Genomic DNA, 24780 nt, shown 5'->3' on the forward strand with positions numbered 1-24780 from the left:
TAATTTTTTTATATATTGAAACCTTTTTCAAAAAATAAAAATATTCCACAAACAAATTACTTAGTTTTGGGAAAAAATGACCAATGTTAAAAAAATGTCCATCCAGTGTTAATCTTTTAATGGAATTAAGAAATGTTTGTAACAACAATTGATCACGTGTTTCGAAAAACATGTATGTGACATTATAAAAAAGGTTAGTCATGTATTAAAAAATTAACTAAATATGTATAAAAAATTCCGGTGTATACAAGAAATATACAACGTGTACGGGAAAAACTAAACACTAAAATATATATTTAAAATATGTTAAATCTGTATAAAATAATGTTCCTAATGTATACAAAAATGTACAGCTAATGAAAAAGTTAGGCATCAAAACATATATTTGAAGAAAATGTTAATTATGTATTTGAAAGTGATAAACATGTATAAAAAAATTTAATGTATACAAAAAAGTACAATTGAACATATAAATCAAGCTACGCAACCCGCTAATCTAGCGACATCGTTGGTTCAGATTCATCCGGCTCGCTCGTTGTGCCTCGCTGGCCGACGCCAGCATCCTTTTAATCACCGTGGTCAACATCCGATCGCTTGTTTTCCTGTACGCCGCGTGACCAGCCTAGAGCTGCTGACGGATGGGCCAGGCTTGCACGCGGGCCAGCGTTGCAGCGGAACGGGGTGTGCGTGCATGTGTATTTTACCGCGGGCTGGCAGCACGTCGTTCGTGGGCAGCGCGGCTTTTGCGGGCTGGCAGGTCGTTCTTTACCTCTCTCGTTTGCACCCAGCGGCGGTGCCTCGGCTTCAGCCGTGCCTGGCCCCATCTGTCGGCCTCGTGGGTGCACGGCGTTCTCGTCTCCGTTGTTTAGGCGGGCGGCTCGCTTCGGCCCGCTGGGTAAAAGAGGTTATTCGTCCTCTGCGTGCTGCTACGCGGGTTGGCTTCACCTCGTCACGCTGCAGGTGGCCCCTTCCTGTCCTTGGTCCCAAGCGTCGGGCGAGTTGGGTTTCTCTCCAGGTCTCTCTAGGAGTTACAGCGCCTGTTTCGGTCCGGGTGCGTGGTCTCCTTCTGCTCGTCTCTCCCTCTGTGCCTCCCGTCTCATCCCACTTCCCCCGCCTGCGTCTCCTCGCCTCGCCCTCATCCGCTCGCCCGCCATTGTCGCTCCTCGTCGCTCGCCGTTCTCGGTCCTCGCCTGCTCGTCTCTCCCTCCTCCGCTTGTTTCCGTCATGGCTCCTCGCACTGCTGCTGTTGTGTTTGGCTAGGGTGAGGTTCTTGTTCTATTTGGTTGATTTCCCGCTGCTCCCATCATAGATTGATCTCTGCTGACTTGTTCTTGCTTTTTCCCTCTCCTTTCTCTTGTTTGCAGGGCTGCTGCGTCTGGTTTGCTCTACACTGCGTCTGGTTTGCTCTCCGCTTGTGCGTCTACTTATTCCTTCTCTGTGAGGTGAGGTTTTGCCTGCTACCCTGCCTATCATCTGCTCGATGAAATGCGTGACTAGGTTTCTGCCGGCCTGGGACCGTTTCTTTGTTTTTCTGCAACATGAATGAGTGTTGGATCCGCTGTGTGATGCTTTTAGGAGGTGATTTTACAAATGTGTGGTGGTTCAAGGAGGGATCTTCAGCCTGTGGAATAAACCATAATGCATGGACGACATGGACACTGGAGCTGTTTGTGACGAGGGATCTTCAGCCTCGGCATTATCAAGGACAACAACACCTGAACCCAAGGTAACATTCTGAATCCCTATTGTAACTCATTTCTCGGAGGAAGAGGTTCATGTGAAAAGTGCAAACATTTTCCGTGAAACAACCAGCCTCCAAGAAAAGAAACTATATCTGCATACATACATCACATATCTGCATGTTGTATACCTTTCGGAAGTGGGAGGCCACTTGATCACACTTAACCCACAAAATTTTTACTGTCTTGTTGGCTATCACCCACCTAACCCTGTTGGCATTAAGTGAGATATGGTGGGACGCCCATTATCAGTCCCACCTGCAGCCTGTGGAAAAGATCATGCGGCCTTGTGCCTGGATATACCATCCAAACATGACGCCGACAGTGGTCGAGCAACTATTCGTGTAGCCCGGGATATACAAATGAGCAAGTCGGAACAACATTGGTGCTTTAGTTCTGCATCCCTCCCAGCTCCCACATTGCTGATTTGTTTCTAGCGTGTGCACACAAAATGTATCCCCTTTTACAGTTACCACTTCGATAGGATACATGCAGTTCATTATCCCTAAGTAATTTGCTACTAAAGATTTCAGATTTCAGAATGTGCCACTTTAATATCTGTTATGCGGCCTCTGTTACACATAATTTGGTCCTATAGATGTCAGGTTTCACAAAGTGCCAGCTTAATGTCTGCTGTTCAGCCTCTGTTACACATGATTGAGCTTTTGCCCTTGTCTTCGATTTTGCTTTCACAGGTTCTTAGTGTTGTAAGCATTATTGTTCTACATTTTAGCTGTGCTGGTCATGCCACTCTTTGTTTCCTTGCTCTGTAGCTAAATCCTTAGTGAGAATGTTTAGGCTGAATTTTCACTTTGTACTACTTATTCCATGTGAGGCACATAGCATATTTATGTCATCCGGAAATAATAGTGTCATCTCAACTTCTATAGAATAATCAAGCAGACGTGGCTACTGATTTTTGATGTCACCATAAATAATAGTGACATTTGTTTTGTATCCTGATTGTACTGAGTTGCTATCAATTTATTAGTTGTAGAGACAAAAGAAACTTCAAAGGGTGAATTTTTTCCAATCCATGCTGTGCTTCCAACTCTGAAGACTGGAAAAAATATAATTCTCTTTGACCTCTCTTTCACTAATCCTTTAGGAAATGTTTGGAATACTTCTTCCATATTCAAATGGAATACATATAGTCAGTGACATGCTTTTGAATTCATATAGGCAGTTCATCATAGAAAATATAGTGCGCTATATTTTGCGTTATACATACTGGTTTCTAATCATGATCTTTGGCATACCATTACTTTTCCTCTACAGGAAGATGACTACCTGATAGTAATTCCTTATGCCCACATATTTGACCTTATGCTAAAAGCTTTGAAGTTGCCCCCTGCAAGTTACTATCACAAGATATGTCCGGGCGGCAAGAATCGTGTGACGGTTACTTTCAATTCTTCCTTGCAATTGCTTGATGGTTTGCTTGTTCCGACCTCAATATCAGGTGCAATTTTAGATGGCTATGAAGATGCAGAAGACAGTGCTGCTATCGCAGCTATTAGGTACATGGAGAATGCATATGGCAGAGAAATGAGAGACTACCACTACACCCATGTCAAGAGGCTAGAACATGAAGTTAAGCATCTGGTCAAATGGTTAGTAGCAGCAAACAAGACAATCAAGAAGCTACGCAAAGGGTGGTACTACGCCGTCAGATATATGAATTGATATTCTACTCAAATACAAAACACAACGACTGCTCGACACTTGAGAGGGCAGGATAACACCAAAAGGGCTATGAAAGCAGCACTTGCAAGCATTGAAAAACTGACACAGAGGCTGCGCTATATTGGTACGAAGTCTGAACAGCGCCTGGAGACTACAAGAGATATCTTTTGGTGAACTTGGGTCAATATGCGCTCACCAGGATGCTTCTAAGGTTACTAGAACAGCTACCTTTTGTTTCATATCAAGCAGCGTGGTCTATTTGTCCTTTTGGAGCACTCTAAGTAAGATATGTATTGTTGCCTTCCATTGCTGCCTCTTTGGCTAAAAGTAGTGTATCAACTTTAAATTCTGTTGTTATGTCTATGGTTAAACTCAGTTTGTCATCGCTTGTTCTCTATGTAAATAACTGTCCTTCTCCTGCTATTTTCAGAAGACTACATAGTTAAACCACCTCTTTACTCTCAATGTATTGAAGTGCATGACCGTATTTACTCATGGGCACCACATCCATCTACTGATCTTTCACCAAGCATAATGCCTATTCCTTTCTTTCTAATAGCATTGTAATATTCTGTGTACCAATCTGCCCCTAAATATATTTATGTTCACTCTCACAATACATGCCTTACTCTCGCCCCTTGCGCCATCGGCGCAACGGGTCATCTAGTATGTATAAAAAATAAACATCAATTCTTATATTTGAAAAAAATATTAATCACGTACTTGAAAAAGTTAAACATGTAGTATAAGATTTTTTTTTATTATGTATATGATTTTTTTAAAATCTATATTAGAAAGTAGACATCAACACGTGTATAAGAAAAATGTTTTTTAGTATACAAAAAATGTAAATCTACATATATTATTAAAAATTAATCATGTATATAAAAATGACAAACATCTATAAAAAGTGTTCCTACTATATACGGAAAATGTACAGTGTGTATGAAAAATATAACAAAGTAAAGAAAAAACGGAAAGAAACAATGAAACCAAAGAGAAAAGGGAAAAACATGAAACCAAAGAAACCGATGCAAAACAGTGGACCATATTGAAAAAAACTAAAAGTAAACAAAGAAAACTAAAGCAACAAAAGAAGAAACAAAGAAAAACCAACGAAAACCGGTGTACAAATAAAGAAAACCAAAGAAAAAATACAAAAGAAAAAATGCCGAAAGAAAACCGAAGGAAACGCAGCAGCGACCGAGCACAATGACTTTTCTTTTGGGTTTGTCTAGAACTCAGTTGACTGAGACTTAACGAAGTCTCAGTCGAGTGACGTCAGCAAAGTTGTTTTGTTGCAAGCGGCACCGCTAGATGCTACAACCGACAATGAAAAATATTGCGATAGTTTTGCGACCATTGACAACTGATGCTGCAACCAGTGTGATTAAAATGCTACAACCGTCAATGACGGATGTTACAACCGGTGAGACAATGTGCTACAATCAATGAGGCACAACATGCTACAACCAACAAGGCCGATGCTGCAACCGATAGGAAAAAAAGTTACAACATTGGGACAAATGTTGCATGGTCAACTGAGACTTGGTTAAATCTCAGTCGACTGATTTTTAGCAAACCCGTTTCTTTTTGAGGGGCCCGAGCAAAACAACTTTTTTGAGGCAACCGAGCACAACGTCTAGATCGAGGGAGCTCCTTTTTTTAGGGATAAGCTAAGCTTTATTGATGATAATTCACATGAGGTGGGATATAATTCTGATCGTGGGGGTTGGCCAACCAAGCATGGCGTCCCGGGCCGAGAGTAAGAGAGTGCTTAGCTAAACTATGGGCCTTGCCGTTGACGGCTCGGCCTTCGAAAATAAAATTACATCTAAAACTAGTAGCTCAAAGTTTTATATCTGTGATGATGGATCTGTAGTGTCCTTGATTACCGTTTCTTATGTCCTCAATAACCTGCTTGCAATCCGGGGAAATAATGAAGTCATGAACAAGAACATCTTCCGCCAGGGCCATCACTTCTCTGATAGCAATTGCCTCGAGGATGGCCGGGTCAGTCTGTCCATCAATAACAAGGGAGGAGCTCCCTAGATAGTTACCCGAATCATCCCGACATACAGCTGCAGCAGAGCCGCCCTGGTTTCGCCTGACCGCACCGTCAGTGTGGATTTTGGCATATCCATGCAGGGGTGTTGTTGGTCTTGCATGTACCTGCCTTATCTCCCGGGGGGGGCTGGTTAAAAAGTTGTTTTCTTTCCCTCGTGTAGCAGTTCAAGCTCAGAGATGAATCGCTTGATGAACAAATGTGTGACATGCGGACTCTGGGTAATACCTTAATGTAAAATTTTCCACCGAGCGGACCAAATGGACCAAAGCATGACTGCCAATCTCACGAAATCCCTATGAGTTAGTCTCCATGAGCGTAAAAAGCCAGTTTTTTCCCTCGGTTCCATGATGGAGATCATCTGGTTCACTAGGTCTCGCGTGTCGAGTGCCCATATGCATCTTGCCATCGAGCACTCAAGGAGCGAGTGCCTCCAACAGTCCAACCACAAACTCCACATGAACTCGAAGTCGACATATGGTGGTGTGCTCTCACATCCTTCGTAGGGAGCGACTGCCTAGATACTCGCCATAAAAACATCTTAACCTTCGCCAGAACCTAGGTATTCCATAGCTTCTTCCAAGATGTTTCCTCCCTATGCGAACTAGACAAACCGGTTGTTCCTTCTAGCCATGCTTCTCTTCGCTTTCTAGTTGCCACGAGCATTATATACGATGGACGAACCGAGAAGGAGCCACTTCTCTCGAAGTTCCAAGCCCAATAGTCCTCTATATTCCTCGTTCATATAGGGATCGCCATGATTGCAGGGACGTCAATAGGTAAGAAGGTTTGCTCAACTTGCTGCCTATCCCACTTCGCCGAGGTAGGGTCAATAAAATCTGTAGCTAGCCTCATGGGGTTCGGCACCTTGTTCCCAAAAGGGTGCATCATCTCTTTTCTGGGGATCCAGTTCTCCAACCGAACGTCTGTGGTAGTTCCATTGCCTATCCTTTTAATGAGTCCATGTTTAAGAACTTCAATGCCTTCCATGATTGCCCTCCATATCTGACTAGGGCGAGACCCGAGTGTTGCTTGCAATATTGACGTCGTGGGGAAATAGACACTTTTAAGGATGCGAGCACTGAGAGACTCATGTTGCTGGAGGATTCGCCAACATTGCTTCACAAGCATTGCTAGATTGAACAATTCAAAATCCTTGAAACCCAGCCCCCCCCCCCAAGATTTAGGTTGTTTCGGTGGCCATCCTTGGGACCCACTAGAAATTCTAAATAAGCATATTTAGATGCTCACCCAGCCCTCTAGGAAGCTTGAAAGAGGACATAAAAAAGACAGGAATTGATTGGGCTACTGATTTGACTAGAGCTTCCTTTCCTGCAGTTGACAAAGTCTTCTCAATCCAGCCTTGTATTTTGTTTCATAAGCGATCCTTCAAGAACTTGAAAGCTCCGTTTTTTACTGTCCCACATCGGATGGCATACCCAGATATTTTTCATTCAACGTTTCATTTGGCACATGGAGCAAATCTTTGATCTCTGCCCGAACGCTATCGGGGACACCCTTACTGAAAAATATAGAAGATTTGCCATGATTAATCCGCTGACCCATTGCTTGGCAATAATGATCCAACAATCCAACAATTGGTTGACCTCATATGCACCCACAATATTGGCCTTGAAAAACAGTAGGATGTCATCTGCAAATAATAAGTGATTTACTGGTGGCACCGACGGTGCACTTGTAGACCATGAAGGTTAGATGAGTCATCTTGTTATTTTAGAAGGCATGAAAGGTCCTCTGGTGCTAGCAAGAACAAGTATGGGGAGATTGGGTCCCCTTGTCGGATCCCTCGAGAAGGATTAAACTGTTGCAATTTGCTGCCATGAAACATAACAGAGAATTTGAACGAAGATACCATGCCCATTACTATCTCCACCCATCTCTGTGTGAATCCCAATTTCAGCATGATGGCTTGTAGATATGGCCACTCCACCCTATCGTAAGCTTTCATCATATCCAATTTCAAACACAGTGTTGGTGTTTCTTTGCCCTGTTTCTTTTCATGAAATGAAGGCACTCATAAGCTGCAATTATGTTGTCAGTGATCAACCTTCCAGGAACAAAGGTGGACCGCTCCACGGATATAATATCAGGCAAAACCAGCTTTAGACAATTTGAGATCACCTTGGATGCAATTTTGTAAAGGACGTTGCATGGCGATATAGGCCGGAATTGAGTGAGTTGCGTAGGATTTTTTACCTTAGGGATCAACACTAGGATGGTCTCATTAATACTTTCGACAGACTCCGTTCCTTTGACTATACGTAGCACCACCTTTGTTACCTCATCACCGCACACGTCCCAATGCCGTTGGAAAAAGTGGGCGGGGAACCCGTCCGGCCCTGCACTACAAAAAAAACACTTCCGTGATGATACGTGTTTGTCACAGTAGGTCGCTTTTTTTGTCATGCATGTACATCCATGACAAATTTATGACAGAATCAAGATAGTCATACCTGTGCTGTCGTAGAAGTGTTCCATGACATTACCAAAATTATCATCACGGAAGTGTCCACTTCCATGACGATAAATCGCGCGTCACAGAAGTGCTTTCGTCAAGGGTGACCGACACGTGGCATCCACCATAACGGAACGCCGTTAAGCTATCGGGTCGGGTTTTGGATCCGATAACCCGTTAATAGCCCCGACCGATGGGGATTTTCCACGTGTAAAATCATCATTGGCTGGAGGAAACACGTGTCGGCTCATCGTCGGGACAGATGTCATCCACTCACTGGACAGAAGGCGCCTATGATACGTCGACACATGGCACGGCCCAACAAGTTTAAATGGGTCGGCCCAACTAAAGGCCCACAAGATTTTGCGGACCATAATGGGCTGGCCCAACTAAAGGCCCACGAGATTTTGCGGACCATAATGGGCTGGCCCAGCTAAAGGCCCACAAGATTTCGCGGGCCATAATGGGCCGGCCCAGGTAAAGGCCCACGGTGACTCTAGCCCATAATGAACAGTAATTTTCTTTATACCCTTTAACGGCCCGTAATTTACATGGGCCGTTTCCAGCCCGTGTTAGCTTTCGGCCTATTGACAGCCCATACGTTTTTGGGCTCCTTTTCGGCCCTCGATTACTTCCAGCCCGTTACTGGCCTGTTCCCCTAATGGGCCAAATTCGGCCCATGGCAAGAGTCGGCCCGTTACTGGCCTGTTCCACTAATGGGACAAATTCGGCCCATGGCAAGAGTCGGCCTGTTTCTGGCCTGTTAACCCGTTGCGCCGTTTCTAGCCCGTCCTATATTCTGGCCCATTAACGACCCGTTATGCTTGTGACGGAATTAAGCCTTTGCTGTCCTACGGCCTGTTAATGGCCTGTTACCGTGCTGGGCCGATACCAATTACGCCCGAATATGGCCCATGTAGACCCATTTATCCGACGGCCCGAGGCCCACTGATTACAGGCCCATTTATCGACGGCCCGTAGGAGACCCATGGATCCTATGGCCCGTATATGGCCCATGGTAGTTGCGGCCACTAGCAAACCAGGGAAAAAGAAGACTAGGAAATAAATAAGGCCGAAACTAACGCTAGGCTATTAAGGCGATTGCACAGATTACATCCACTCGGCATCAAAGATCGCTACCAGTGCAAATATAGGGAACACCCTACACTATACAAAAATGGCTTGCTGTTTTCTTCAGGCGATGGCTGCACGTTAAGAATAAATTTTGTATCGCACCAAAACAAATTACAACTATATAACAAAAGGAAGGTTGGCATAAAACTTAACAGTCTAGCAGATAAATGCACCACCAGAAGTTCAGAAGCTCATTTCATTTGACCTTACTGTTACGTTTTCATGCTGTATTGTCCGATGGAGCACCATAACCCTCGCCTTCATTTCACCTAGGCTCCTGAACAACATAGCAAATGTCTGATAGTCTGGTTTCAAAACCATGCATATCTTGACGGCATTGAGAAATGTTTCTCCTTGTTTCACAAAGGGTCTCTGTTAGGGAATGGACTTGTGTCTGGAGCGCAGATACAACATTGCTTTGAGCTTGCATACTTGATCATGAGGTAGTTTGGACGATATTGCCTTAACAACCAACGCAGTATTACGCAGGAACGTGCTTTTGGCACTGTTAGTGGACAGGTACTGACCCACTGCAGCAAGAGCTGACATTGCGGTTATAGTTGCCTCGCCACCTTCAGAAGGTGGCGGTTCCACCATTTTTTCCATAGCTCGCTGAAAAGTTGAGGTTTTACATTAGTATTACCAGAACAGAAGATATTAAGGAGGCAGCAAAACCAAACAAAATAGCTTTGGTCTATATACAGAACTTATTCTGGTGAACCCATGTAAAATATTAGTTGTATTTTATTGCAAAGTACATAATAAAACCAGGTTCCAAACATATGGCCATGTACCATCGCTAATGTATTGTCTATTTCTTCACATTGTATTGAGGGCTAAGGATAAAGAGACGAAGTTTATAGTATGGTAAGCATAGTATGACGTCATTCATATCACAAAACAACTGAGAACAGACAAACAGGCAATTGTAACATTGTGTGGGCAAGTCCAGCACGGAACTAGATTACGGGTCAAGATCAAAGGAACATCACTCCTCTCTTTTAAACCTTGTAAGGTGCAATGATACGCTAAGACAATTGTGTATAAAATTGAAAAGAGTAATAGACATTGGCTGCAAACATGCAATTCAAGGCACAAGTCAGAGTAAGTAGTAGTTAAAAGGCATGAGGATTAAGGACTTACAACAGCGGCTTTGACTGGTGTAGTCATGCCCTTCTTCTTGCTGGTGTGACAGTCCTTGAAGATTTCCACAGCATTTGGTTCAGGTACTTTTTGGTCCTTGCGGGCTTTCCTCTGCATTTGGAACAAGTCAATATAGATACGATAATATGGTACAGCGAAAAGAGTGAAACAGCAGCTAATTACAAGAGCCTCGCAGTGTGCAATATATCTACGAGATCCTGTCCTCTGTTGGAATTTCACTTTCGTACGGTTGGCCTTATTCTTTGAACAGTTCACCTACAAGAAGATAGATTTGTGTGGCACATGCGTAAATAGAACTTCAACATGTGATCTGATGACATGTATATAATGTACCTGATACTTCGTATCGGACTAGTGTTTAATGAGGCCTCTCCAGTCTTCATCAGATATATTTTCCACTGGAGATGTTTGGGCAAGTTCACTGTTAGCCTTGCCTTCAAAGTGAGTTTTCCTCAAGTTATACCGATACTGTCGCAGAGCAGACTTGAAAACATGGGTGCAAGCTTGTCTGGTTGCATCATCTTGGCTATCCAACTTGAACCTCATCTGTTGAAAATTATGGGAGTCTCATTATCAGCAACCTAGAAAGTATTGGACAGAGCAAGACGATATTACTAGTTTCCATACATAACCGTACTTACAGATAAATGGTCGAGGAAGATGTTGAACTGGGTTTCGTCTTTGTCATTCCTGTACTGAATCCATGTTGGGAGGATACGTACATGACACCTAACAGCAACCGCTGCCTCTGATACTAACTTGGCTGACTCTATAGCATCACATGGCCTTTTTAAACCTGCCTCAAAACGGATCTCCATTCTTCCTCCTCTAGATTTAGTTAACCTATCGAGCATTATCCCTGATGTTTGTTTCCTCTTGCGCCTAGGTGCTAGTCCAACAAAAAACATAGGAAGTGTTAGTGTACATCAAACTGTGAGACTACATATAAAGAAGCATGCAACTGTAACTTGACTCCAGCAACTACCTTCTTGCTGTTGAAGCTCACAAGGTTCATCTGATATTGCCAACTCATCTTGTGTCAAGAGTGCTTGGGAAGTAGTGTCAGGTGGCAAGGGAGCTTGGGAACATGCTGCTAGCTCAGTTAACGCACGAGTACGTCGTGCAGCTGGTAGTACTGTGGTAGGTGTTGCAAGAACTAGGGTTGTCTCTGCTTGTTTGGTGGCAGCTATTTGTTTCTGTTTGTCTTTTTTTTGCAACTCGTGTAGCATGAGATGCCGTGTTTGTAGAATTGTCTGCTGGACTTTGACCTTCTATTGCACCATCAGTACCAGCAGAATCTGCAGGATTAATCCGCTTCTCATTCCTTGCCATTCTGTGTTTCTTCCTCTTTCTCCGTTCCATGTTAAGTCAAGCTGACAAGAAAAACGAATAACAATTTAGTTCTTCAGAACAAATTGATGCGTGATGCAGACGAACTGAACTTTGATGTTAGGCAACCACATGATAGGAGGATGTAATATGTATGAAAAACAGGACGGAAGAGATAACCAGAACTATGATGTGTAAACTAAGAAGAAGACATTTCACCAAATTAGAAGCAATGCAATGGAAGGTAGACACCATATGAAAGATGCTACAAATATCGCTCTGCCAAGTTAATAGTGTCTCATCATAAATGACGATTAAACGAATGTGAAGCAATACAAGAAATAAATCATATGCAAGATGCAAACAACATCACACTACCATGTTAGAGGTCTCTCGTCATTAGTGCCATTGCATATTCATAACTTATGATGTGTAAACTAAGGAGAAGGCATTTCAACAAATTAGAGGCAATGAAAGCTAGACACCATATGAAAGATGCAACGAATATCACTCTACCAAGTTAAAACTGTCTCGTCATAAGTGCCATTTCAACAAATTAGTAATACAAGCTAGAAAAGAATGTGAGATGTAACCTATATCACACTCCGAAGTCAAACGTGTCTTATGATAAGTGATTGTTGCAGGTTACACAATAGTAGTAATTTGATGTAAAAACATGGTGTGATAGACAGATATTGTATGTTCTAGAAACAGAAACACGTGTCTTATTCAAGTATAATGTGTAAAGTAAGGAGATGGAATTCAACAAAATTAGAAGCAATACAAGCTAGACATCACACATAACATGCAACCACATATAACAGTGCCAAGTTAGAGGGAGCACCGGTGATGCTGCACTAGGGGAGACGTGCTCATCATAAACACAGCTTTGTTGAGTGTCTATGCATGTGTTGTCTCTTGGAAATCATCTTGGGGGTGTGGAGGAGTAGAAACTGTAGAGGCCCTCCGTTCATGCATGCATTGAATTGTCAAGTAAAACCGACAAGAAAAAGCAATAAAATTCTCTCTTCAGAACTCATTCATGCATGATACTGACAATCACTACTTTGATATAAGGCAAACACATGATACCAGGATGAAATATGTACGAAAAACAGGACGGCATGGCATGTTCACAACTATTTGTGTAAACTAAGTAGAAACCATTCCAGCAAATAAGAAGCAATGCAAGCTAGACACCACATGAAAGATGCAACCAATATGACTCTGCCAAGTTAAAAGCGTCCCATCATAAATGAAATTTAAACAAATTAGAAGCAGCACATGCTATAAATCATATGAAAGATGCAACTAATATCGCACTGCATATACTAAAGGTGTCTCGTCATGTTGATTGATGCGAGATACAAAAAATAATAGTTTTATGTAAGGACATGCTTAATAGACAGATGTACTATGTACTAAATACAAGAAGGCATGTCACATTAACAGGTATAATGTATAAGCTAAGCAGACTAGCACATGCAGTTTAACCAGATTGGAAGAATTACAATCTAGACACCATATGCAACATGCAACCACATATCACGCTGCCAAGTTAGAGCAAGCACCTGCAATGCTAGTGTAGGGGAATGATGTAATCAACTACAGAGCTACGTTCACTATCTTCATCTAGCATTTCTGTTTCTTGAGAATCATGTCGGGAGGCTGACGCTGCATTCTTTAAATGAGGAGTAGTCCCCTTGCATGCCTGCCTCGTCATAAGTGATTGATGAGGGGTACACAAGAACATTAGTTTGATGTAAGAACATGGTTAATACACAGATGTACTAGTATGTACCAAAAACAGAAAGGCATGTCATATTCAAAGGTATAATGTGTAAGCTAAGCAGATGCAATTTAACCAAATTGGAAGCAATATAAGCTAGACATCCGGCTGGAGTGGTGAGAATGATCATCTAGGACCTGAGAGCCTGGTGGGAGGTGGGCTGCTTCGCCACCATCGCGGCTTTTTAGTTGGCTTCCAGGTGATGCCTATCTTTGTTGGGCTTGTCACTGGCTCGGCCAGTGCCCTGACTAGCTATTTGTCTTCTGGTGCTCACGGGATGGTGGTTCATATAAAAAAAATATCTTTCCTTATCTTACCGACTTCGGCCTTTCGAATATAAGCTAGACACCATATGGAACATGCAACCACATATGACACCACGAAGTTAAAGCAAGCACCTGGGATGGTGGTATGCGAGCGAGGTCATCAACTCCAGAGCTATGTTCCCCTTCTCCATCTGCTGACACTACACCCTTTAAAGCATTGAAACGTGTCTTGCCTAGCCGCACACCAAACTGGAGCGTCTTCTCTCTTTTATTTTTGGCTTCTCTCATGGCAGCAGAGTCTGAAATACCCTTGCATAAAAACACAACAGTGAGAGTAAGGGTGAAGTGTGTGCAAAACTAGTGCACTGTAAAAGTAGCAGATAGCAGGTGGCTGAAAAATAAATGACAGGAGACATATGATAGCTCTACAACATTGCATGGCAAACAAAATTAGATTCTACTCTGTATGATTTTGTAATATATGAGTACAGGAAATGCAGGTACTCCTCCAGCACACATCCACATGTGGTCATATCTAAGATAACAGTCGACTGAAAATAAATAGGTCAGTCAATTTTTTTAATGAACTGTCCGATCTATAAGGAACGTGCAAATGGCCTTCATCTACCTCCCGCCAGTCACTGTTGACGATCTCTCTCGAACCGCCAGCGACCACCGGCCCAGACCCCTGCCTCCGCCGCCCCGCCCTCCCATCGACCTCACACCACCGCCGTGCTTGGCAGCGCCCCCAGGCCATCCCTTTAATCCCGGCCGACCTCCAGATCGGGCGCCAGTAGCTCTAGGCCGCACACGCCCCTAAGATAAACACCAAGGCGCTGCTTCCCCGACGTAATAGGCGTACTAGCGCCTGTTACGCCGGGGAATGCTTCCGTTAATTGGGAATCAAGTGGCCAGAAATTGAAATTCAGGGGGGCGACGGACCTCTAGCTAAGGTGAAATAGTATATGAGGAGAAACCTTGTGCATCGCGAGTTACTAGGAACATCTACTATCAAGAAGAAGCGGTCAACTAGTGTCTTCTATGGGATGAATACCGTGCAAGCAGAGACGTACGATTTGCACGAATAAGGGAAGAGGAGTACCTTTTTCGGTTACCGGTGTGGTCACCTCCACAAGTCGCGCCGATTTTCTTCTTTTTACCGGGGAAACCGATGTTCTGGAGGGTGCAAGGTTGGACGAACCCATCGCCAAATTGTTGACTGTGTTGTCGTGGCCGTATGTCGGCGGAGGGGAAGCAGATCCGGTGTAGCAGGAACAGCTCCGATGCGGTGGAGGGTGGCGAAGTTGGAGCGGCAGCGGTGAGGCGCAGGACGGCGTGGTTGAACTGGCTCGGGTACGGACGGCTCGGCCTCGGCTTCAACTACTAGCCGTGGAGGGCGTTGCGGTTGAGGTTGCGGTGGACGACGACGTCGGGGTATCGGCTCCGGCATGATGGAGGAGGGCGGCAGTTGATGGGTGGGATGGGGTGGCGGACGGAGGACGCCGGGGTTTCGCGGCTGGTGAAGAGGTAGTTTTGGCGCCCACGGAGTACGAATGGGGAATCGGACGGGTGGGGGGAACCATGTTTCGGTCTGGGACGCGCTTGTTTTTGGCTTTTTTGAACAGAAGATGGGACGCGCTTGTTTGAAATTTGGGGAAAGTACAAAGTTTGCCCCCCTCTTAAATTTCGGACCTACTGCGGGTCGGGGGTAGGATGGTAATCCCAGGTGTCCCAAATAGTGGGCGGGGGCGATTTCGGCCACGTGCATGTGTGCTTAGGCGGCCATTGTGTATGAATGTTTTTCGGATGCGGTTGCGTGGCGTCTAGATGAAGCTACAAACCTACCCCGGTTTAGACCTTTGGACGTCGGGCCAGTAGGTTTCACGGGTCGGAGTTATTAGAAAAGTAATTTCCTTGCACTACCAAACATTGGTCTCACACAGTTTCGGGCGAGTAGAGGCTCTTTTGGCGCTTCGTTCGAAATTTTGAAACACAAGCATTCACGTTTAGAGTACTCTTGAACTATGAGGATTGACCTAAATATACAACGTTATATTTGACCCTGTATGTTTGAAAATCTCATTAAATTATCCGCTTCTTTTTGAAATTTTGACACTTGAAAATCCTATAACTACGATTATTTTGGAATGGAGGAGCTAAATTTGAATCTATTTTGTACACGACTACATATGCTATTATGTACAAAATCAGAGCAAACATTGGTGCCCCTATAATTTAGGTATGGTTTACAAATGCCATGATATCAAATTCAAATAATTGAATGGACTTCATGTTGAATTCGATTTTTTTAAACCACCTTAAGTTGAATTCAAATGTATGCTAGTTCATAGGTAGTAGCTATTTATAATGTCCATTGTGTAACTTTCGTATGTATAATGTGCTTCACACACAACATGAACTATACTCACATTTATATTCGATTGCTAAAGCGATGCATTGTCTGGAGTTCAAAATACTAACTATGTGAATCAATTGTGTCGAATAATAACATAGACATGCTCAAATTCGATAGAATCTAGATGTCTGATGGATCAATGACCGCTCCTTACGCGAATTGCAAATATCATGATCCCATCCTGATATTTGGATACAATTTATATCTTTAATCAATGTGTAGAGCAGTCTTTTACGTGTAGTTTCACTCTCCATCGGTGGTCTCTCACACATGCTCACACACTCTCTCCCGAGGTGTCTTTCTCGCACACATGCTCTAGATATAACTCTCCCTCCCTCTCGTAACCATTTACAACTGTTTTCACTAACCTTTATCACAAGCACTCTTCCTCTCGCAAACATACACACGCACAATCCTCATCGACCCTTTCTATATACATGGACCTGCCTACGTGTATCATGTACGCACATTATCTTTATGCCTGTCTCTCATGCATTGTCTCACACCTCTCTTCCTAATCGACGAGTATGATTCTAGCAGAGCATTCTGTAGGATGCCCCTTAAAGTTAGGTTGGATGAATAGGGGTTACCTTAGTCCGAGAACCTAGGGTTACAAATCCTAGCCGGCTTTGTCAGTGGACACAGAGTCCTTCACAATTCCGCTATCTTTGTCTTGTACGACTAGTCATCCATGGGTCTTCCTAAATGCATCACAGGCCGACCAATGTGGCGCAGGACGGAACAGAACGAAGGACCTCACCTCGACCCACCGGACCTCACGCGGTGACACACCCTCTGCCCCCACATCTCATTATCTTCTCACACCCACACATACCAACACAAACACCACACACACAGAAAATTTCTCCTGGTGCCTCTATTCCCTCCCCCCTTGCATATACACAATCAAGGGAATGGAATCTCTTGTTGTGACGTCATATTCGTCTCTCTCTAGACCACTCTCATTTCTCATGCTATCTCTCCCACGCCCCCCCGTCGGCCCCTCTATCCATGCCTCTCTCGAATATGTAATACACACACATACCTCTCTAGGCCCCACCAAAATGCATCAACTACACATTCACACATGTTACATCATGTACCCCATTGATCTAACAAGCCCTCTCTTCATGTTTATTTCGCATACAACATTCCTTTTGAATAAAGTGTGGCCAAAAAATTATTTTAGAGTTTCTACATATATACAACATTACAAAGTTATATGGAGGAGTACGAACGCTAATTTGCATTGCATGGTGCCCACAATGATATTTATTTCGCACTGTGAATTTGTATATTTTATACTATATACAAAGTTAGTCATAATAAAGAGAAACAAAGAGCATCTCTCTCTCCATCGCATACCCCCTGTACGCCCCTTTCACGTATGCACACAAAACTATCTCCAGGTCCTCTAAAAGTAAGCCCCCAGAAAATTCACGCATGTTTCATCTTTCTCTCGCGATATATGCAATGACGATCATTGTATTTGAAGCGAAAGCACGATACGTACATTGGACTTCACAATCCACTCATTACGGTCACCATTTAGGTTTAGTGGTTATTATGCAGTCACGGGCTCACCGTACAACTCTATATTTGCTCATGACATGACTAGTTGACCAGTTAAACGCTCCACGTGGCACCTCTAGTGTTGCATCACATTATCTCACTACCATCGTGCCCACCTATTGACTTGTATCTACTCTACATCTACACTCTTATAAAATACATAAAATACACTCTTATAAAAAAAACAGAGTTGGTGATGATGGTGTGCCTGCCATCCTGCAATATAGGCCGTCCGATTTATATCTGACGGATAGGAAAGAAACTATGGCAATTTTGCAAAAAGGTACCCACACACCTCTCCACATTTGCAAATAAGGCCTTCCCTCGTTCATCCTTTTCTCTCACAAGATAAACAAGTCATACAAATGCATCTTGATGTTACATGCAACGCACGGGCATCTTGCTAGTAAGAATGAAAACAAAGGACAAAAAAATATTTGGACGGTGGTTCGAAGTCATGACCGCGGGCACAGCGGACAAGGTGGCCTTGTATTGGTATGCTGGGCCGTCTGTTTTAACACACAGGAGCTGGTGTGGTGATTATACACACACGCACGCATGCACACGAACTGCATCCACGCAACACTCACACAAACACATGCACCGACGCACGCACATAACACTCACACGTACACACGTAGCCACGCACGCACGCAACACTCACACGCACACATGCACGCATGCATGCACACACCAGTACACCACACGACCAACACACACTCTCACGCTCAAGTGCTCAACCTACACATGCATGCGCACACATCAGGCCCTGACAGAAACATACACAACCAGGTGATTCCCGCGCATGGGTTGGAGCCTTGTCGTGCCTGCCTAAATTTGTGTTTATCTGACCTTTTGCCTATGCGAACTGACAGGTGGGACCCACAACGAACGTGATCAATTTAACTAGTCAACATGGCGCCACGCAGACTATTTGGTCGGTCAACAGAGTGCAATCCGATGCTGAGTTGTGGGCAAGTGACCGTATAATCACCGCAAAACATATATAGTGACCGTAATCAGCTTATTATAAAGTTCGGTGACCGTATTACGCTTTTCTCTCTGCAGGCCCTCCAAAACTACATCTCTACACGTTCTCGCATGTTACATCTAACAACTATGCAATACATCACTACTACTACATGTTGGGGAACGTTGTAGAAAACAAAAATTTTCCTACGGTTTCACCAAGATCCATCTAGGAGTTCATCTAGCAACAAGTGATTGGATTGCATCTACATACCTTTGTAGATCACGCGCGGAAGCGTTCAAAGAACGGGGATGAAGAAGGCGTACTCGACGTGATCCAAATCACTGAAGATCCTAGCGCCGAACGGACGGCACCTCCGCGTTCAACACACGTACGGTTAGCGTAACGTCTCCTCCTTCTTGATCCAGAAAGGGGAAGGAGAGGTTGAGGAAGATGGCTCCAACAGCAGCATGACGGCGTGGTGGTGGTGGAGCTGCAGTACTCCAGCAGGGCTTCGCCAAGCACTATGGAGGAGGAGGATGTGTTGGAGAGGGAGAGGGAGGCACCAAAGATGTGGTATGAGAGGCCCTCCTTTCCCCACTATATATAGGGAGTCCAAGGGGGGGGGGCGCCGGCCCTAGGAGATCCAATCTCCTAGGGGGGTGCGGCCAAGGGAGGAATCCCTCCTCCCCAAGGCACCTAGGAGGTGCCTTCCCCCTTCGGGACTCTTCCCTTCTTGAACCCTAGGCGCATGGGCCTCTTGGGGCTGGTGCCCTTGGCCCATATAGGCCAAGGCGCACCCCCCTACAGCCCATGTGACCCCCGGGGCAGGTGGCCCCACCCGGTGGACCCCCGGGACCCTTCCGGTGGTCCCGGTACAATACCGGTGACCCTGAAACTTGTCTCGATGCCCGAAATAGCACTTACTATATATAATTCTTTACCTCCGGACCATTCCGGAACTCCTCGTGACGTCCGGGATCTCATCCGGGACTCCGAACAACATTCGGGTTACTGTATATACATATCCCTACAACCCTAGCGTCACCGAACCTTAAGTGTGTAGACCCTACGGGTTCGGGAGACATGTAGACATGACCGAGACGACTCTCCGGTCAATAACCAACAGCGGGATCTGGATACCCATGTTGGCTCCCACATGCTCCTCGATGATCTCATCGGATGAACCACGATGTCGAGGATTCAAGCAACCCCGTATACAATTCCCTTTGTCAATCGGTATGTTACTTGCCCGAGATTCGATCGTCGGTATCCCAATACCTCGTTCAATCTCGTTACCGGCAAGTCACTTTACTCGTACCGTAATGCATGATCCCGTGACCAGACACTTGGTCACTTTGAGCTCATAATGATGATGCATTACCGAGTGGGCCCGGTGATACCTCTCCGTCATACGGAGTGACAAATCCCAGTCTTGATCCGTGTCAACCCAACAGACACTTTCGGAGATACCCGTAGTATACCTTTATAGTCACCCAGTTACGTTGTGACGTTTGGTACACCCAAAGCACTCCTACGGTATCCGGGAGTTACACAATCTCATGGTCTAAGGAAAAGATACTTGACATTGGAAAAACTCTAGCAAACGAACTATACGATCTTATGCTATGTTTAGGATTGGGTCTTGTCCATCACATCATTCTCCTAATGATGTGATCTCGTTATCAATGACATCCAATGTCCATAGTCAGGAAACCATGACTATCTGTTGATCAACGAGCTAGTCAACTAGAGGCTTACTAGGGACATGTTGGTGTCTATTATTCACACATGTATTACGATTTCCGGATAACACAATTATAGCATGAATAAAGACAATTATCATGAACAAGGAAATATAATAATAATGCTTTTATTATTGCCTCTAGGGCATATTTCCAACACTACACTCTAACACAATAAATCGTATGTGTTTTTAGTTTTACTAGATATCGTATTGTTACTTATAATTATTCAGTTTGCATACATTAAAATTGCCTTTGAAATGTATGGCCAGTATCATCTACCGCGCGGGAAAAATCCCGCCCTTTCTTGTTTAATCGGGTTTGTATCGATGGACCGTGCGAAACAGCAAAACTATAGTACTATACAGTACAAGTGACAGTTCACTGGGCCGTCGTGTCGTCTACTCCTCCGTCGTAAGAGTGGAGCGCTCGCTTTCATAAATCTTCTAGTCCCTTTCGCCGACATGTGGGACATCAAGCTACCGGGTCCACGTGCCATACCGGAATACAGTGCAGAGCAGCCGGGGTGAAGCACCCCAGTCATGGCGCCGGCGTAGTAATGAGCAATGAGGTGTCAAATCACAAAGTTGCACCTTTCCCGCAGTTAAGTTGGAGGGACGAAGCAACCATCATTTCACTCGTTGCTGAATCCGCCTCTCCTTCATCTTCTTCAACTTAACCACGTGTTGCTTCTGCCGTTGTTCTGCCTCATGTGGGACGCGGATCGGCTTGGTAAAGCACTGACACGTGGGACCGCATGTTAGCAAACCGCCAGGACAACGTCCTCCGAAAATAAGAAGCCTAATCCTAGACTTACAAAGGGCTACGTAGCTGCTACGTATACTTTTTGAGGGAGTCCTGGATTAGGGGGTGTCCGGATGGCCGGACTATACCTTCAACCGGACTCCTGGACTATGAAGATACAAGATTGAAGACTCCGTCCCGTGTCCGGAAGGGACTTTTCCTTGGCGTGGAAGGCAAGCTTGGCGATACGGATATGAAGATCTCCTACCATTGTAACCGACTCTATGTAACCCTAACCCTATCCGGTGTCTATATAAACCGGAGGGTTTTAGTCCGTAGGATAACATACACATCAAGAATCATACCATAGGCTAGCTTCTAGGGTTTAGCCTCTCTGATCTCGTGGTAGATCTACTCTTGTACTACCTGTTGGGGATATTACTACTGGGCGTAAACCGGCCTATCTGGGCCGGGTTAGCTTCGTCAGTAGTTAAGTATGTTAATGCCCAAGAAGACAGAGGAGGGCTCAAGGCCCATGGTCGGTTCAAGGCCTGTAGCCGTAAACCGGCGTTAGTAGTTAACTTGTATTGTAAGTTAGGAATAAGTAGAGACCATACCGGACACATCTATGAGCCGGTATTGGGACTCCGTAAGCCGACGGGAGTCACCCGTGTATATAAGGGGACGACCCGACAGCAGTTCAAGGATAACAGACAACAACTCGAGACATAGGCGAAGCTTGTTTGCTCCCTAGTCATCGAAACCCCCATCAATTCCATCACAACTAGACGTAGGCTTTTACCTTCATCGAAGGGGCCGAACTAGTATAAACTCTCTTGTGTCCCTGTGTCCGCTTTAACCCCTTCAAGCTAACCCGTCGCGATGGCTCCATGACTAAGTCCTTTCTCTAGGACATCTGCCGTGACAAAACCACGACAGTTGGCGCCCACCGTGGGGCTATCGCATGATGGTTTCAAGTTCTTGGAGGGCCGCTTTGAAGGACTCGAGGGCTGCGCCGTAGGCCGGATGACTAAGAGTCGTCGCGGCAAGCTCTACATCGACGATGCAGGCTGGGGCCCTGAGGCCGGCTCAATTGAGTACGGGTACTGGTTCCCCTTTGGTGGCATTCACGTTTTCATTGGCAAGATCGGTGAACCGGGCCCCGAGCTGGACATCTGCACCGACCTCGTCGAGACGGCTCAGCGTGCGCGATCCGCCCGGGTTAAACCGGCCATGAAGCGTGCCTTCGTGGGAGTCATCCATGGAGGAAGTTATGAGGATGGATCAGAATCTCGCGGCGATACCGTCGTTTGTTCCGATGACGAGTCATCGACCGGAGAAACCGAATCTCTTTATCAACTACAAGACGGCCGGATTGGGGGCTGTTCCGATGGCGACAGTATTCCGGACCCCTCTGATCTGCCCAACCGGGTTGGAATATTCATGACTGGCACACAAGAAGCGCTTCATTCTTCAACCGCTGCAGCAACGACCTCCGGTTCAGCAGCGGCAACGGCTGCCGGGGCAGGAGGCCCTATGCGCCCGCCGGCTCAAGTTCTATCAGAGCTATTTGATGCATTGGCTGTGCTTATGGCGGAGGCTAATCCGGCGGATCAGGGCGTTCACAACGCCGAGATTGCAAAAGTGAAGGAATAGATCACCCAGGCCAAGGCAGTTCTAGTAGCCGAGGACACCAGGATGGCCATGGAGTGGGCCGCTTTAGACGCACAAGCCTACAGGCTCATGTTGGACCAGAGTGCGTCGCAGGAAGTCATGAGGAGGAAGTACCGATCCCGTTTGCCTCCGGTTTTTGAGGCCAGAGACCTTTTCAACACTCCAGGAGTAGGAACCGGCAATCCGGTGGAGGGAAATCGGGCTGAAGCTCCCGGGGCCGGCGCACCGGTTCAGCCTCGTCAGATGGACCCGCCTCGTCAAAATACCGCTATACCTCAAGCTGTTTTAACACCTCCGGGTCACTACTCCAACCCGATGGACAATCTCGTTGCCGCTGCTGCACGGCTGGAGGCCATTCCAATTGAAGGTGATTCGCCGCAGGCAGTAGAGACGCGACGGGTCAAGGAGCTTCTGAGGACAGCCTTGGTCCAATAGGAAGCATACTCGTACAGCTGCGACCGGATCCACTCGACCCCCCGTCCAAGCCGGAGCTATAGCAGACATATGGATGAACCGGCAGTGTCGAGTAACGAACGACGTGGAGCATCCCGTGGCAACAACCCGACGGGTGGTGCTGATGACGCTCAGGAAGTGGTGAACCGGGCCCGAGCACGCAGGGAGGCCGAGTTAGCCTCACAACATCAGGCTCGACAGCTCACACCGGTTCGTCCAACCATCTCGATCGAACCTGGTGTTACTTCTAGTTCTTTGGGGGTGCCTTGCCTTATCCCCGCTTTACGCAATGTGCGCCTGCCCAAGGATTTCAAGGGCCCGCGCAAGGTACCAAATTACATGGCGGATCAGCCTCCGGAGACATGGGTGGAGAGCTATGAGATGGCCATGGAGATGCTTGATGTGGATGACGCGGCGTGTGCGAAATACTTCACCATGATGCTTGAAGGAACGACCCGTACTTGGTTAAAAAGCTTGCCGGCTAATTCTATCAGTTCATGGGCCCAATTACGAGCCCGGTTTATCAACAATTTCAAGGATACATGTAAACAGCCTATGTCGATAGTGGACTTAGCTGCATGCGTCCAGGAGGAAGGAGAGTCAACAACTCATTGGGTGCGCCGGGTTTCACAAGTGTTGCACTCATCAGACCGCATCAACGCTGACACTGCAGTATTAACCCTAGAAGGCAACTGCCGGTTTGGGCCCCTGAAGCTGAAGTTGGGATGGATGAAGCGTCATTGCACTGACATGGGGACCCTCATGGCCGCTTTGGTGAAATATGCTGATTCTGATAGTACCAAGGATCCCGAATCTGATGATGACAAGATAGGGAAGGGAAAAAGGAACAGCAACTCCAAGGGTCAGCAGCATCACTGGGCAGGCAATGGTGGTGGAGGCAAGCGTAAAGAGGATGGTAACATGGACTTTGTGGCTAATACTAACGCGCAGGACAATGGCCAACGACGTAGGGGTAAAACGAAAAATCATAATGGGGCACCCAATCCTAACCCAGAATGCCTAAACTATCTGCTAAGCCAGCCCTGTCCAAGACATGGGACGAAGGAGTCGCCAGCAAACCACCTTTGGAAGGATTGCTTTATTATGCAGGAGTTCAAGAATTCTAATAATTTCCGGTATGATCACGAATCTGGCGGTGGCTCAGGATCCGGGCCGGGTTATGGTGGAGGAAGTTCCGGTTCAGGATTTAACGGTAATCCGGGCGGACATAATGGTCAAAATAGTCAGAACAACCAGGGTGGTTACAACCAACAACAGCAACAGTCAGGTTACCAGAGCAACCCGAAGCAGTTGAGTAGTTGGCAATACCATGTTTTCACCACTAGCTTGGACAAGCGAGACCGAAAGGTTCAGAGGCGGGCGGTCAATTCTGTTGAACCGGCCATACCCCGTTATCTACGTTGGTCTGAACAGCCAATCATATGGAGCAGAGAGGATCACCCACCCCAGGTCGATAATCCGGGTCAGTTGGCTCTGGTGGTGGCGCCTCAGGTGGGAGGCTATAAGTTCACCAAGGTGCTCATGGATGGAGGTAGCA

General features: G+C 45.7%; 1 pseudogene; it reads left to right on the plus strand.

Moving 5' to 3' along the window:
- The first annotated feature begins 1651 nt into the window (after positions 1 to 1651).
- On the plus strand, positions 1652 to 3599 carry LOC147981193 (uncharacterized; annotated as a pseudogene).
- Positions 3600 to 24780: the final 21181 nt, after the last annotated feature.

The sequence above is a fragment of the Triticum urartu genome, chromosome 3A, assembly GCF_056163025.1.
Source record: "Triticum urartu cultivar PI428250 chromosome 3A, HENAU_Tu73, whole genome shotgun sequence".
In the NCBI taxonomy this organism is placed as follows: Eukaryota; Viridiplantae; Streptophyta; class Magnoliopsida; order Poales; family Poaceae; genus Triticum; species Triticum urartu.